At 35.2% G+C, this 15521-nt stretch overlaps 1 protein-coding gene across 1 annotated transcript in view; it reads left to right on the top strand.

Moving 5' to 3' along the window:
• The window catches only part of Bmp-2 (bmp-2 protein), a 312520-nt gene that overhangs the window by 70129 nt on the left and 226870 nt on the right, over positions 1–15521 (top strand). The gene's annotated exons all lie outside the window — the stretch shown is intronic.

Raw genomic sequence — 15521 nt, 5'->3', positions numbered from 1 at the left:
CCAATAGCGCACTTACAGCCATATTATTTTCTGAAAAAAAAACATAAGTATAGGTAATGGTCCCAAATCATATTTGAACTTCATAGAACACGTAATTTAACTCCTTCATGCATGCCTCTTCGTCTTTTTCTTAACCCACCATTATTAATTCGCTGCCCATGGCGGGCTCCTTTCAAAATTGAAAGAGATATCATCGGGGTGATGTATCGACGCCATTTGTAACGCGGCAGGGAGCGTGCGCCGGACGACATTCCGAATTCAAAATTAAATTAAAACGCGGTAAAAACAACGTTTCGTGTTTCCGCTCGCCGCATTCTATTCAAATTCGAATAGATTCGATCTGTGCTAATTTGTCTATGGCTCCCTTGGCTTTTAGCGGGAGCTCATCGAGATTTTATTAGGTGCAATTGTTTTAGTATCTATTCTTTGCAAGGGTATCTATCGTTACGTCTTATTTACGTTATTAACATTTAATTTTAAAGAAGTAAAATCATAATTACTTTATGACAACATATTATTATCTATAGATGTTGCAGGTTTTTTGCACTAAGCTTATCACCTACCTACCTACCTACCTACCTACATACTTTTACTTTCATAATCAGTGACTGGTTGAAGAAAAAGCTAAATAGTAATCTTACCTAATTGAGAAATTAATGCCCATTTCTATTAAGCAGGTACTGAAGGATGCTACAGCTATTATTAGAATGTAAGTACTTTTAAGATATTAAATGGAATACCCATTGAATACCCATAGGTTTCTAATTATCTTCAATACTTAGATAATAGAAGTATTGGTAATTATATTATACACGTCTGAACATGAAAAGTTTGTAATCCTATTTTCCAGTAAGTAATGGTCTAGAGTCTAGAGATTTAATAATTAATTTCTAATTAAATTAATATAATAACTTCGAATGTCCAAAAATAGGTCGAATCAGTTTGAATTTGGAACGGTGCGTTCATTTTAAAATTAATGTCGAGTAAAAGGAAACAAATCGATCGTGCGTTATCACGATGGTTTGGACGGACTTCACGGAACGCCACGGAACGCTTCGGTCACGGGTCGGGGAATAACGAGTGGATAATTAAATTTAACGAGAGACATTTATCGGTGTTGCCATTACAATGCATGCTTCGTTATGGTCAGTTCTTTGTTGACGTCACATTGATTAGCTAATAGCCTATTGTGGCAGTAAATGAATTAGTTGGATGGACTGTTTTAGAATTTGTACGGTTAGTTAACTTTAATGCTGTTTATGCAAATCTTTAGATGTGTATAAACAGCATTAGATCTCTACCGTAGAACCATGAAGAAATGTGGATCTACCTTATTATTATACCATCAATAAGACCCAAATTATAAATTTTAGAAGCTGTATGTAGGCAGCTATAGGTATACCTACCTCATTACATAGAGATATACGCATTATTATCACATATTGGGCACAGACGCTCTATACGTAGGTACTTATAATAACTTCTATAGGTAATTAACATAATTTGTCCACGTCGTAGAGGATCTAAACTTAAAAAATCGCCATTTAGAAACTCCCATTTAGGTATAACCTACCTACCATCTAGCACTACTACGCAGCTTACCTACATGCACTTTCCTTAATTTGTACCTATACCTAAATAGGTACATAATTTTAATATAAGAGAAGCAAGCTTGGTTAAAAACGAACACCGTAATTAACTCCTTAACATGCAGTTTTACCGTAATTTTTCATGACTTTATCTACAAATCATGTTAAATTATGCATGGGGCGAAATTATGTCATACGTTTTATAACCACCTACAATGCTCATTATGGTAATTGAGAGTGTTCCGATGGTGTTCCCAGATCGACATAATTTACTTGAACATTTCTTTTTTTCACTCGCTGAGACTAAACTGATCGTTTCAGAGCCCCGACACAAAACGCATTAAGCCGAGATACGGTATCTCATCTGTCATCATTAATGCCACGGTATCCTAATAAGTTTGCTACAATAAATAAAAGGGAAAATATCAAAGAGTTGCGCCCCGTTTAATGGTTGTAATTGTGGCCAAATGAAATATGGCATCGGACGATACGGACTCTGTCGTGGGTGTCTCGCCGCCTTAATATCGACGTTTACACGCTATAAATATTTTAAATGATTATCTTAATGCGCGCCGCTCGCGCCGTCACCGCGACGTCGGGGCCTCGGTTCGGGGCAGTTAAAACATTCGCACCCCATTGCGAAACGCCCGCCGAAATAAACGCACTTTCATCACATCCGTCACATAAATAGTTGAGCGATCGACTCTCGCTCCGGCCGCGCGGGATAAAATCGAGCCGTATTATGCGCGCCTGTCGAACTTCAGACGCTTATTTGTGTCCGAAAAGCGCTCGAAAGACTTAAAGCCCTCACGGTTGATGTATGGCGGCGACACGCGAGCGACCTTTATATTCAAATCGGCGTATTCAAATCGTCCGCCGTCTATGCCACGGTTGACAATTCGCGGGCATTTCGAAAAAGGAGCGCCGAAACGTCATATCAGCGGAGTTTGCTTTTTGGCGTGCCGATACGCATCTGGCTCCCGTCCGGGGAACGTTCAGAAGTCATGTTCGCGGGCTTGCTTTTATTTTAGCTCGATTGTGTCCGAGGAGATATAGTTCGAGATCGGTAGATATTTGACGTGAGGGACTGATAAAGTTAGTGTTTTGCGGCGGGCGGGACGTTAACGAGCCGCTGAGTAATGAGACACGCCATTGTGGTTGAACAATGGCCGCTTCCGATCGCCCATTGTTTCTATTATTGAAAACGATAGCGAGTGGCGCAGCCGATGGCAGGTTATGCCACCTGCTCGTAATATTCGATACTTAATATGGCGAAATTTTCAATGATAATATCCAATATTTCCAACACAATAACTTATAGTTGGCATTACTGGCATTCCAGGGCTTAAATTGCTTTTAATTTATTTTTATTTTCCATGTAGGTATGTATATTGGTAGATATGGCGTCCTTTATATAATTAGATGGAGCTTATTTGCAAATTTCCGAGTCCGAAAGTTGATGCAAATCCGATGGCTGAGATGCGTGGCGCGCTCGGATCTGCAATAATCTGCATACAATGCTCCAGCCGCTCCAGTTTGCGGGTAATTTACTGCTGATATCCGCGCTTAGATGTCGTCCCGAGATACCAAGTACCTAATTTAAAACAGATAAATGCATTTTTAACGAAATAAAGGTGCACATTTCTCTTATGCATTTTGTCCTTGGTCGTGGAAGTATGAAAAAAACGAAGGTTTTGCCACGATGCGTTGTTCTTGTTAGTTTTTGGTGCAATTTTTATTATACAATACTAAAACTGTTAACATAGGTAAATACTGATGTGAAATACTATATTTATTGATATTAATAAAGAACATTTAAGAGACCACGCTACATTATTATTATGATAGCTCTTAAAAGAGAAATGCAATGAGAGCTTTACTCTACAAAGCCGGTGGAGCATTGGCGATTCCTCAGTTATTGAAAGTTTCTAAAAACGACAGTGACTAGGAAGCCTATTATTGGGTAGGTATATTACAGTATAGGTATTGTTAGGTTCACCTTTAAAAATAAGGGTGTTAGAATTTTCTAGTTCACCTGCAGTGCATATTACCTTTATGTAATTCTGCTTTATAACAGTCGCGTTAAAGGTTGCTTCGTTTTTATTTGAACTACCATTTCATAAAAAGGTGAGCACCAGGAAAGAAAAAAAATCGAACGAGTCCTTATAAGTAATAAATTTAGGTAACAATGTTCTAAGCGTACATAGATCAAAACTCAGAACTCTACACCGTAATAGAGTCCTAAGTGTTCATCCTGGGATTATCTGAAAAATAAGACCTAGACAGTATTGGTTAATTATTTCTCTACATCTCTACAGTCTAATCCACGATATAAATGTCCAAATATTTCTTGTCTCTTTTTACTATGTGGTGTAGAGCTGTTTAAGATCTAGCCTTTTATACAAAAATAATTTAATTGCAATGCCAATTAATGCAACTTAAGTATTGCAGTTAACAAATTAATGAAATAAGAAGAATAAATGCATAAGTATGTGAAATGCAAGCCTGCACCTGGGTATAATTACAAGGAGACATGATTTAAAACGGTTATTTCGTTGATTGCTGTAATAACATCAATTCCAAATTCAAATAAAAAGAACATGTAATTTAAAACATTGCATCGGACAAATAAAGTTACCATTCGATAACCATAGAGTTTTTTTGGTTACTGCCAGGATTCGTTTGAGTAATTCAAACGAGTTATTATTAGAAGCGGATAAATAAATGAGTTGGGCGTATGCGACTGAGTTTTGAATAAACAAAGCCCTTTTTTATCAGCTGTTGACCGCCAATTACTGAGTACGGAACGCCCTTGCGCTGACAAATTGCGGGTGCACACCACCGCGCCCTTTAAACAACATGGCCGACCGGTGTTCGAAATTTAAATTAAGACGTATTTTAATGCGCCTTGTTTATGGATATTTCGTTTTAAACTGTGCTTCTGTTACCTTAATGATCTCCTGCGCATGTATGATCATTTAAAACAGAAATGCGTAATCTATTTTAATAAGTAACTACCTAATTACAGAGCAACTTAAATAAATTAAAGGTAGATATTTTATTACGTAAGCGTTTTAATAAATATAACGCTTAAAGACGAATGGTCAAGCATTGTGATAAATTTAAATTAAAAACATTTTTTTTTATTTTAAGATAATTATTGTCTTAATTTTGATTTATTTGTGGGATAATACAATAAAGTACCTATAATAAGAGTAAATTACTGCTTTATATTACCTACTCCATGTTTTATCAAAGATAAATAAAATTATAAATCAACAACGAATTATCATACATTTATGATATTTTTAATTACTTAACTAATTAAGTAATTAATCGTGTTTTAAATGTACTTAAGAAGATATATGTATCTAATTATACGCGTAGTTTTAATTTTTTAGATGTGTCTATGTTTCGTAATAAAACCAATTTAATAGAAATATTAAAAATATAATTGTGGTCTATTTCTATTTTTTTTAACTTCACTGCTTATCAGGTATAAGCTGATAAGAAGTGAAGTTTGATGCAATGCTGCTTTACCTGTTAGTTTTAGTGCCTCTCAAGTCATAATGTACCTAAAATATCTAAAACTACTTCTAGAATGTGCTATTTTATTTTTATTTTTTTAACCTTCGTCAATTATAAAGTAAATTATTTACAATATTACTTACTTTATTTACAACGACTCTATATAATTGTATGTATTATATACATACAGCCAATAATTGACTCGACTGATACTTCTTAAGAGCACATTGTTTTACTGGGATCTGTTTGAGGGAAGTCTCGATCCCAGCGGCACGTATTATAGATAAAGTTATTAAAGGACAATCATTCAATTCGTTGCGATTCCATACTTTTCTGTCAATAACGGTAGTGTTCTGGTATACCCGCGGAATCAATCCTGTGTGCCGCTTTGAAGGGTGTAGTAAGGGAGACAAACTGTTGCGAGGCGTTCCGGCTTAGTCTTCAGGGTCAGGTTAGGTCAGCGTCAGGTCAGGTAATCTGTGGTCGACCTTAGGTAGGTATCGAATTTTATCTCAGATTGATTACAAAAACCCATCGGAGACAGTGGCTACCTACCAGCAGGCGGACTGTTAGCTTCTGTGCTACTCCTATATTAGAAAAAAAACTAACTTAGTCATCAAAAGAGTAACTTCTCTGTGGTCGACCCCAGTTATAACTGCAACCTCTTATATATCTAGGGTTGATTTTACGATGAATGGGTGGTACTGGCCACTTACATGCTTCTGAACTTTTTGCTAGTTTGCACTTTCTGTATTATCAATAAGGTTACGTTAAAGAACTTTCATTTATAGTCTGTGACAAACGTCCCATTATAATGTATGTAGAGTTGATTAAAAGGCGAGTATCTATTTCTAGCACAATAACCATGAAAGACTCTATGCGTATTTTAATAAGAAGCTACCTAATTAACATTATAAAGGAGCTTAATAAATTAAACATGGTGCTTAAGTGCCTATTTAAATAATTTTAATACTTAAAGACGTATGTTAACCTTTCCTTCTTATGATAATTTTAAAAATATTAATGTTTTTCTGTCATAAATAGTTTTTTTGTGTTATTACCGGCCTAAAAAGTTTATGTGGTAAATGCACACCTCAATTTATTATAATAATTGTATTTTTTAAATTAGAGAATTAGCAATCATCTGTATATGTATCAACATCTGCATTTAAGAAGCTTTAAAAAAAAACAAAATCTCATCTAAATTGGATCAGTAGTTTTTGAAATCGCGGACATACAAACTTACATACAAGTACATAACGTTCGAATACAGAACCTCATTTTTACAGTTGGTTAAATATTAGTATGTACTCGTGGAAAAAACTCTATTCTAACCTTCTATCTGAACTCTCCGTATTACGTAGGTCTTACGTAGAAAGTATAAATAAACGAATTAAAAAATACATTCTCGCAAAATTTCGTAAATGCGAAAAAAATGTTTATCATTTATTTTGTTCGTTTACAATAATTTCCAAATGCTACTTTATGTTTCCCGCAAGATTGTTTGTATCTTACTAATTTAAAATAAAATAAAGTTTTTAAATAGCTCGCTTTGGCACACATTTGCACAAAAGACAACAATTAAAAAGAGTAATAGCGGTATACAGAAATCGCAGGTGCGTAGCAAGCTGCCGCGAACTAAATTATACGAAATGTAAATTGCGATTAGTTGCACCACGCTTTTGGGATTGTGCGGACTATCCTTTTTGACCAAATGAGCAATTGAACACAGTTCACGGAGTGGTGATTACTGTTCACGTAGTTCACGTTGTGGTGATTACTGTTGCCCATCTGGATTTAAACCCAATATGATTGTAATACTAATTGAAGTCGGCCACAGAGGCAATGCTAAAATTGGGCTGGAGAACTAAAGTGTAATTCTTCATGTAAGTGTCTCTGACAAACCCTTCAACCCAAAACATAGTATCGCATAATAGTGTAGGTACTTTTCTATGTAGTACAATTAGGTGTGTTAGGTCTGGCATCTTTGAAATATGAAGGTTGCCTTTAAATTTGTCTAAACATATACCCAAATAAAATTAATTGTTTGTCTATTTGCAAACAAATTAATTTGTTTCCTTTCATTATTGTCATTAGTAGAGTTTTTGCATTGTGTTAAAATTAATTGTCTATATTCAACCGTTACAAATTAGACAAGACTTGTCCCAATTTCTACTAAAATCCTGGTGTACGTAAGCAGAATGCGCCTGAACATTCCGCATAGACGGTTATTAACAGCGACGATACATTATTGCTAGATTAATGTCACGAAAACATTGTTGATTGCGAATAAAAAACGCCATCGACGCCATTTGTAAGGTACATAGATAAAAAATAAAAAGTAAATAAAAATTCGTTCGCCCGCTGCGTTTTTTCGTTTGAATAATATTGCAAATAAAATTTAATGTAATTTTCCTATGTAAGTATGTATGTGCTTGTTAGTCGTTTTGCCGCGGGCATACAATGGTAGTTGAAACTTTGACAACACATTTTAATAATAAAATTAGTTGTTAAGTATCACGAAATGTCTTGGTTGCAAGTCGTAACTGTTTTATGTCCCACTGCTGCTCATGGGTTTTTTAACTGGGTAGGGCCTGAAGCATACTTCATCATGTTGCTCGAATGAGTGGCAAATCCTTGCCGGGTGTTTTCAAACCGCTCATCAGGCCTACTGCGAGGTTTAGCGGTTTAACAAATGTTAACAATTGCAATCTGAAGCAACTTTGAAGGTGGTGGAACACTTTGTGGTTCGACTCCGGAGGCACCACCGCCACATCTATTCATGCCTAATAACAGCAGTGTTAAGCGCTGCTGTGTTCTTGAGAGGAAGACATACTTTTCCGGGGCGTTCCAGCTTAATTCTCAGAGTACCCATATGTGTTCTACCTCAGGTAAAACTCTAATGTAATCTGGGGTTGATTAAAGATGTCCATGGTCAGTAGTAGCTAGTTTCTATTAGGAGGAGTGCTTGTCAGCCACTTTTATATTACAAAAATACAGCACTGCTATAGTAACTGTCACATATCACTTGCAGAAACTGTATACTACAAGTATTACTACAAAGTATTTAATTTATTAACTGTATTCATATTGTTCTACTCCAACATCGAGGTCGATGGTGAGTCTGTGGTGTTGTTTATGGTAAGATATTTAAATTAAGAGAAGATTTGCTCAGTGATTTTTTTCTGTCCATTCAAAGCGCATTCGAACGATAGATGTTAGAATAAAACGAATTTTAACAGTCTTAGGAATTCAATTCAAATGTACCCATTGTTGTCTGCCAACCGCTTTATTTGGACGATTTTTGAAAACTTTGGTCTTATCTACTTTGGAGAAATAGTCAAGATTTCATAGCTACATATTAAGAGATCTGGTAGAGCCAATAGTTCCTCAAATAGGTACCATCACACCTATTTCTGCGTTTTGTTGGAAATTTCCGCTTAAAGCAGTTCTGCGTTTACCTGGATGTCGATGGACGATAGCCATTTGCTATCAGTTGGACTGCGTGCTTCTTTGTTATTTCAATCTAATAAAAATCGTTCTAAGTATGATCACTTAACAAATGTCTGTCTAATGATTGCAATGTAACACGCGGCTTCTGTCTGCTTGAAGGGTTTGTAAGGGAGAGTCACTTATACGAGACGTTTCAACTCAATCCTCTGAGTTAGCAATGCATCTGACCAACTTCTGGTAGGACTTCAATTCTATCCTAAATACAGACGTTAATGAGTGGCAGTAGTTACTTCGATCAGATGGACTGCATGCTCGTTGGCTTCCTCTATTTCATTAAAACGTAGGACACAACGGCATTCTTAGCACTTTGAGAAGCAATGGTTGCACCCCAGGCTAAGTAAGGATCTGAATAACGAATTTAGATTTATGTTTTGGTCTAGTTTTTGTATACTCTTATTTGTGTGTCTATGGTACCCACGACAATGAATCTAAGTGAAGACGCAGCCCCGACCATAGATAAATAAGCCAATTAGCATTATGCTAACCGCTTGTAGTAAGACAACTGACTTAATTATATTGATGAATGACTTATCCTTGTTTATGGTCATATGAACGATTAATTACTAACTCTATCCATTGAGAAAGCGCGGGAAACGTTCAACTTGGCGGGCGCCTTTTTTTGAGATTTTTCATTTAATTTATTTTTTAGTAGTTTAAAGATCAGTTAAGTAGTGTATTGTAAATATATTTTTATTAGTTTATCTTATTATATATAGTTTTGTAAATATCTCACTTGGGTAAGTCTTTTAAATTATTTTATGGCGGAGGATGGTACCTTCGATCCTGGGGGACCTGAAATCCCCCAGGTCGGAGTTAATATTGTAATACAGAACGAATCCAGTATGGACACTGATAGTTCTATCAGGTCTGAAAGGAAACGTGTTAAAGCTGCGCGCAAATTTTGTAAAAACTGCAATAAAAAGAAAAGGACCGATAAATCAAAACACCATAATAATTCAAATCGTAGCTGCATGTGCTTAAGTGAGGAATCTAGTGGAAATGAAAAGAAAAAACATAGAGCCCATAAAAAAGTTGATATTAGCTCTCCTCCATTGGAATCTTCACCCGCAGATGTATGTAACACCTCAAATTTGGAAGTATCTAATACCCAGGATACAGTTAGTACAGAACCAACTAGGCGCATTCGTTATTATATTGAAACAGATAATGCTCCTTTCCTTGTACATGTTCAAAAAGTTACACAATCTTTGTCTGACGGTGCCACACTCCACCCTATTGCATTTGGTAATTTCCTCAAAAAAAATAATAATGTGATTAAAAATATTGTTAATGGCAGTCTTAAAAGAATAGGTCGCAATAGAATAAGTATGGCATTTACCAACTATGAAGATGCTAATAAATTTGTTTTGAGCCCCCTTTTAGAACAAAACAAGTTAAAAGCTTTTATTCCATCATTTAATGTTACGAGAGTCGGCATAGTAAAAGGAGTTCCCTCAGAATGGTCTGAAGAAGAAATTAAGTCGAATATATCAGTACCAATTGGTTGTGGTGATGTTATAAATATGCGTAGGCTGAATTATAAGGTAATTGTTGAAGGATCACCTGTATGGAAACCCTCTCAATCTGTAGTACTGACCTTCGATGGACAGATATTACCTAAGAGAATTTTCATGTGCTATAATTCATTAAGTGTGGAACTATATATCTATCCAACTATACAATGTTATAATTGTTGTAAATATGGTCATACTAAGGTGCATTGTAGATCTAAACCACGTTGCTATAAATGCGGTCAGGAACATACAGGAGACACTTGTAGTGTCATTGAAATTAATGCGTACTGCTGTTCATGTTCAGGATCACACTTTGCTATAAATAAATGTTGCCCAGAATTTGAAAGACAAAAAAGGATTAAGCTGACAATGGCCCAAAGTTGCATGTCATATCTTGAAGCCTCTAAAATACATCCCCCTATTTCCAGGTCATATGCCGAAGTCTTACTTTCTGAACCAAACACATTACATTCCGAATCTATTCTTTCCACAGCACCACACTCAAGTACTAATACATCTACAAAAAAAACAATATTTTTGAAACCACGTGTACCACCTAAACAAGTGAGAGGATATGACAAATTAGCTCATAACTCTCTTATTAAAGATTATAGCCCAAATCTTTCTGCACCCAATGGTTCTGCTATTGCAAAAAGTACAATTGAACATTTTTCTGTAAAAGATATCATAAATGAATTAATTAATACTTTAATAAAGTTAAATATTGTAAAACCGGACAACGCTGCCTTTTTAATAAATGAAATGAATAATGCGCAAAACCAAGATGGACAAGTTAACCAACATAGTCCAATGGAATTGCCGCAGCATAGTTAGCAACAAAAGTGATTTAATACACTTAATTAATAAATATAGCCCTATAGTCGTTACTCTGTCTGAGACATGGTTAAAACCAGGTTATTCTTTTAGAGTTCCAGGTTTTTCATGTCTCAGAGAAGACAGGCCTGATGGGTATGGTGGAGTCGCCATACTCATACACAATTCAGTCTTCTTTACTCCACTTATATTGCCATCCCATAGTGAAGGTATATGTGTTATTGGAGCTTATGTATATAATGTAAATATAATTTCTATGTATATTCCTAATCCTTCTTCAGCAATCTTATCTGAAATAAATGTCTTTCTAAGCAGATTACCAAAGCCATTTTTATTATTAGGTGATTTAAACTGTCAACATGTTACATGGGGAAGTTCAAAATCTACATGTTATGGAGAATCTTTATTAGAAATCTTAGATATAAATAGTTTGTGTGTACTTAATACTGGAACACCTACTCGGCGAACTAAGCCTGAACAAGGTGATAGTGTGCCAGATTTATCTATATGCACTCCTGATCTTGCATCTATTCTTACATGGCAATCATTGCCTTATTCATATGGCAGTGATCATATGCCATTGCTGATCTCTTTTCCCCATCTTAAACCACATACATTCAAAAGATCCTTCCGTTTAAAATATAAACTCAATAGCCCGGACTGGACTTTATTTAAGTCTAATGTTGACAAAAGATTATCTACTTTGCCTAAAGTTTGTAGAGGACAGGAGCCAGTTTGCGCCGAGGCTTTGGCAAAACTAATTATTGAAGCTGCCGACGAATCTTTTCCTATTCGAAAAAGCAGGCCCGATAAAATTCCTTCGCCACCCTGGTGGGATGAAGATTGTTCTAAAGCAGTCTGGAAAAGAAAACAAGCTGAAAAAGATTATTGCAATTCAATGACAACTGAGAATTTTGACATTTACTGTCAGGTGTCACAAGCTTCAAAGAAAATTCTTAAAAAGAAAAAATTAGAAGGGTGGCAAAGATTTTGTTCTTCTTTATGCCCTAATGTTAGTCCTACTCTGGTTTGGCAGAATATTAAAAAATTTAGATCAGCCTTTAACCCATCCGTAACTCATACAATGCCATTATCAGTTGCATGTAAATTTATGGACAAACTAGCCCCAGCCTCAGTTCCTGAAGATAACATAATTCCTATTTCTATTTCATATAACGATGATCGCGACGGATTAAACTCACCATTTACCATGTCTGAATTAACATCTGTACTTAGTTACTTAAAAGACTCTGCACCGGGCGCTGATGGCATACCATACTCATTTCTTTCAAATAATTGTTATGGTGTCACTGAATATTATTTAAATTTAATTAATTCTGTTATGATTAGCGGGCACATCCCTCCATCATGGAAATCTCAGATTATCATACCCATTTTAAAACCTGACAAATCTCCATTGGAAGTTTCATCTTATCGCCCCATTGCTCTTTCAACTACTATAGCAAAAGTTGCCGAACATTTAGTTAAAAATAGACTTGAATGGTTTGTCGAAAGTAATAAACTTTTGGCTGATAGTCAATATGGATTTAGGAGAGGTAAAGGTACTCTTGACAATATAAGTATCTTAGTAACAGATATACGCCTTGCTTTTTCTAATAATTGTAGTATATTAGCAGCTTTTTTAGATATAAAATCTGCATATGATAATGTTCTCATTCCAATATTAAAGCTTAAGATGCTTCAATTGAATATCCCTAACATACTTGTAAATTTTATTATAAATATGCTATCTGAAAGAGATATTAACTTAAATGTAGAAGATCGTGTCATTACAAGGACGATATGGAAGGGGCTTCCACAAGGGTCGGTCCTTAGTCCAATCTTATATAACATTTATACTCATGATTTGGATAAAACGCTTAATGATTCTGTTAGAGTTCTCCAATACGCTGATGATTTATTGCTTTATTCTACTAGTTCATCAATACCCACAGCTTGTGAAAATTTATCATTTTCTCTTAAATTACTTAAAGAATGGTTAGACAGAAATGGTTTAGAAATATCAGTGTCCAAAAGTGCAATAGTTCTATTTTCCAGAATGCGAAATCCTCCACATTTAAATGTTATATATAATAATGATACCATTCCAACAAAAAGTGAGGTAAAATTTTTAGGTTTCATCTTGGATTCTAAGCTTTCAGGTATACCACATTGTCAATATATAGCTAATAAATGTGAAAAAAACCTCAATATCCTAAGATGTCTGTCAGGTGTATGGTGGGGTGCCCATCCGTACACAATGAAACTTGTATATAATGCCATGATACGAAGTGTTATTGATTACGGCTCTTTCCTATTAGAACCATGTAACGTTGCTGGTTTAAAAAAGTTAGATGGTGTGCAAGCCAAAGCCTTAAGGATCATTTCAGGTGCAATGAAATCTAGCCCAATCAATGCGTTACAAATTGAGTGTGGAGATCCCCCTCTACACTTAAGACGACAATATCTGTCCGATAGATTTTTAGGTAGGTGTCTCCAAATTTATAATCATCCAGTTTTAACAAAAATCTGTCAAATTTATGAATTAAAAAATTCTCCATATTGGACACATAAATCTCCACCCTGCCTTCTTCGAAGCTTTGAGAAATTTAATAGTATTAAAGCTCCTACATCCGCTGACACTATGCTACCGCTGTTTAACAATAGTTACGATTCTTTATTAATGTCTCCTAAAATCTGCGAGTTTTCCTTATCGAAAAATGATGTTCAATGTAATGTTAAATTTAATTCAATTATAAATAATAAATGGCAAGGCTGGCATCATATTTATTGCGATGCTTCTAAACAATCTAAATCTGGTTGTGTGGGTGTAGGTTTGTATCATTCCCAGTACAATATTGTACAAAAAATTAAACTTCCACCTGAAACCTCTGTGTTTACAGGTGAATGTTATGGCATCTTCAAAGCAGTTGAATATATATTAACAATGAAATTAGGAAAAACTTTAATATTTACTGATTCTCAGAGTGCTTTGCAGACTGTCACGAAATTCCCATTTAAATACAAAGCTCAGTTGTCAATAATCTTGGATATTAGAAATAAACTCCATACATGTCTATTAAATGAATTTGATGTAGTTTTTATATGGTTACCAAGTCACTCCGGGATTGCAGGAAATGAAAAGTCCCATCAATTGGCAAATGATGCAGTGGAGTGTGGTGACGTTTTTCCTTTTAAAAATTACGCCCAAGACCTAATATCCCTTGCTAAAGATTATTTATACGCCTCATGGAGTGAACACTGGACATCGAGTTCCCAAAAAAAGGGGAAATATTATCATCAATTACAGCCAACAATCCCTGTCAAGCCTTGGTTTTATAAACTAAAGCTTGATAAATCTGCTACTTCTATTCTTATACGTATGCGCCTGGGGCACGTCTGTACTAAAGAACATCTTTTGAAATTGGGCATTGTTGATACTTCCGAATGTGTTTGTAAAAGTGGAACTCATAATCTAAATCATATATTTTTTTCCTGTCCTTTACACGATTCCTCCGCCCTTTACCAAAATCTATCTTGTCTTACGAATGTATCATTTCCACTATGTATACCATATTTATTGTCTACCCTTGATCCTGATATATATAAAATCTTAGCATTATTTATTATGAAAAATGATATTAAAATTTAATATTTATATACCTACCTTTAATTATTATATCTTTATCTGTATGTAAATTTATATTCAACCTACTGTACTGATCCTTCCTTTTCCAAATTTCATCCGTTTTTTATTTTTCTAATCCTCGTTTCCCCGTTTTTACGTGTCATTGGCTGAGCGTCCATGCGCCAAAGCCACAAAAGAAAAAAAAAAAAAAAAAAAAAAAAAGAACTCTATCCATAGTCATCAAATAATTTGTTTAATTAAAATGTAAAGCTATCACGTAATATATCAGCAATTTTGTGATAAGGCATAAATAGTAATTGAGTGGATGAAACTTGGCGTCTCAATCTGATGTCCTAGGTTTGCATCCTGGGCACGTACGTACCTAAGGTTTTTAAAAGTTATGTACTTATAAGGAATTAAGTAACACTTTCGTTAAGGGTTAGGAAAAATTGTGAGAAAACCAAACCTATCATGCTTGAAACTTGAAAAATCGAAAACTCTTTTTTATATATAATATAGGAGTAGCAGACCAGCATGCAGTTCACCTGATGGCTACTGCCGCCCATGGACATCTGCGATCAACCCCAGATAGGATAAGATATTCCTACCTGAGGACGACCACAGATGCTACCCCTGAGGACTAAGCTAGAACGCCTCGGAAAATTATGTCTCCCTTACCAAACCTTCAGAACACAGTAGCGCTTAACGCTGCTGTTATGAGGCAGAAATGGGTGTGGCGGTGGTGCGACCGGAGTCGATACACAAAGGGTTCTTCCACGTTCGAACTCTATTTCCTAATTCACAAAAAAAATCACAACTGTTTATTATAATTTCCTTTTCTAGCATATTTTGTACAAATTTTGCATTTTATTCTTAATTACTTAAGTTGTATACCGATACCTTTAGTTATGGAAT

The sequence above is a fragment of the Epargyreus clarus genome, unplaced genomic scaffold, assembly GCF_041222505.1.
Source record: "Epargyreus clarus isolate Ecla_fem2 unplaced genomic scaffold, WU_Ecla_fem_2.2 ptg000006l, whole genome shotgun sequence".
In the NCBI taxonomy this organism is placed as follows: Eukaryota; Metazoa; Arthropoda; class Insecta; order Lepidoptera; family Hesperiidae; genus Epargyreus; species Epargyreus clarus.
Note: the sequence above shows the minus strand (reverse complement) of the source record. Positions and strands in the feature narration are given on the sequence as shown.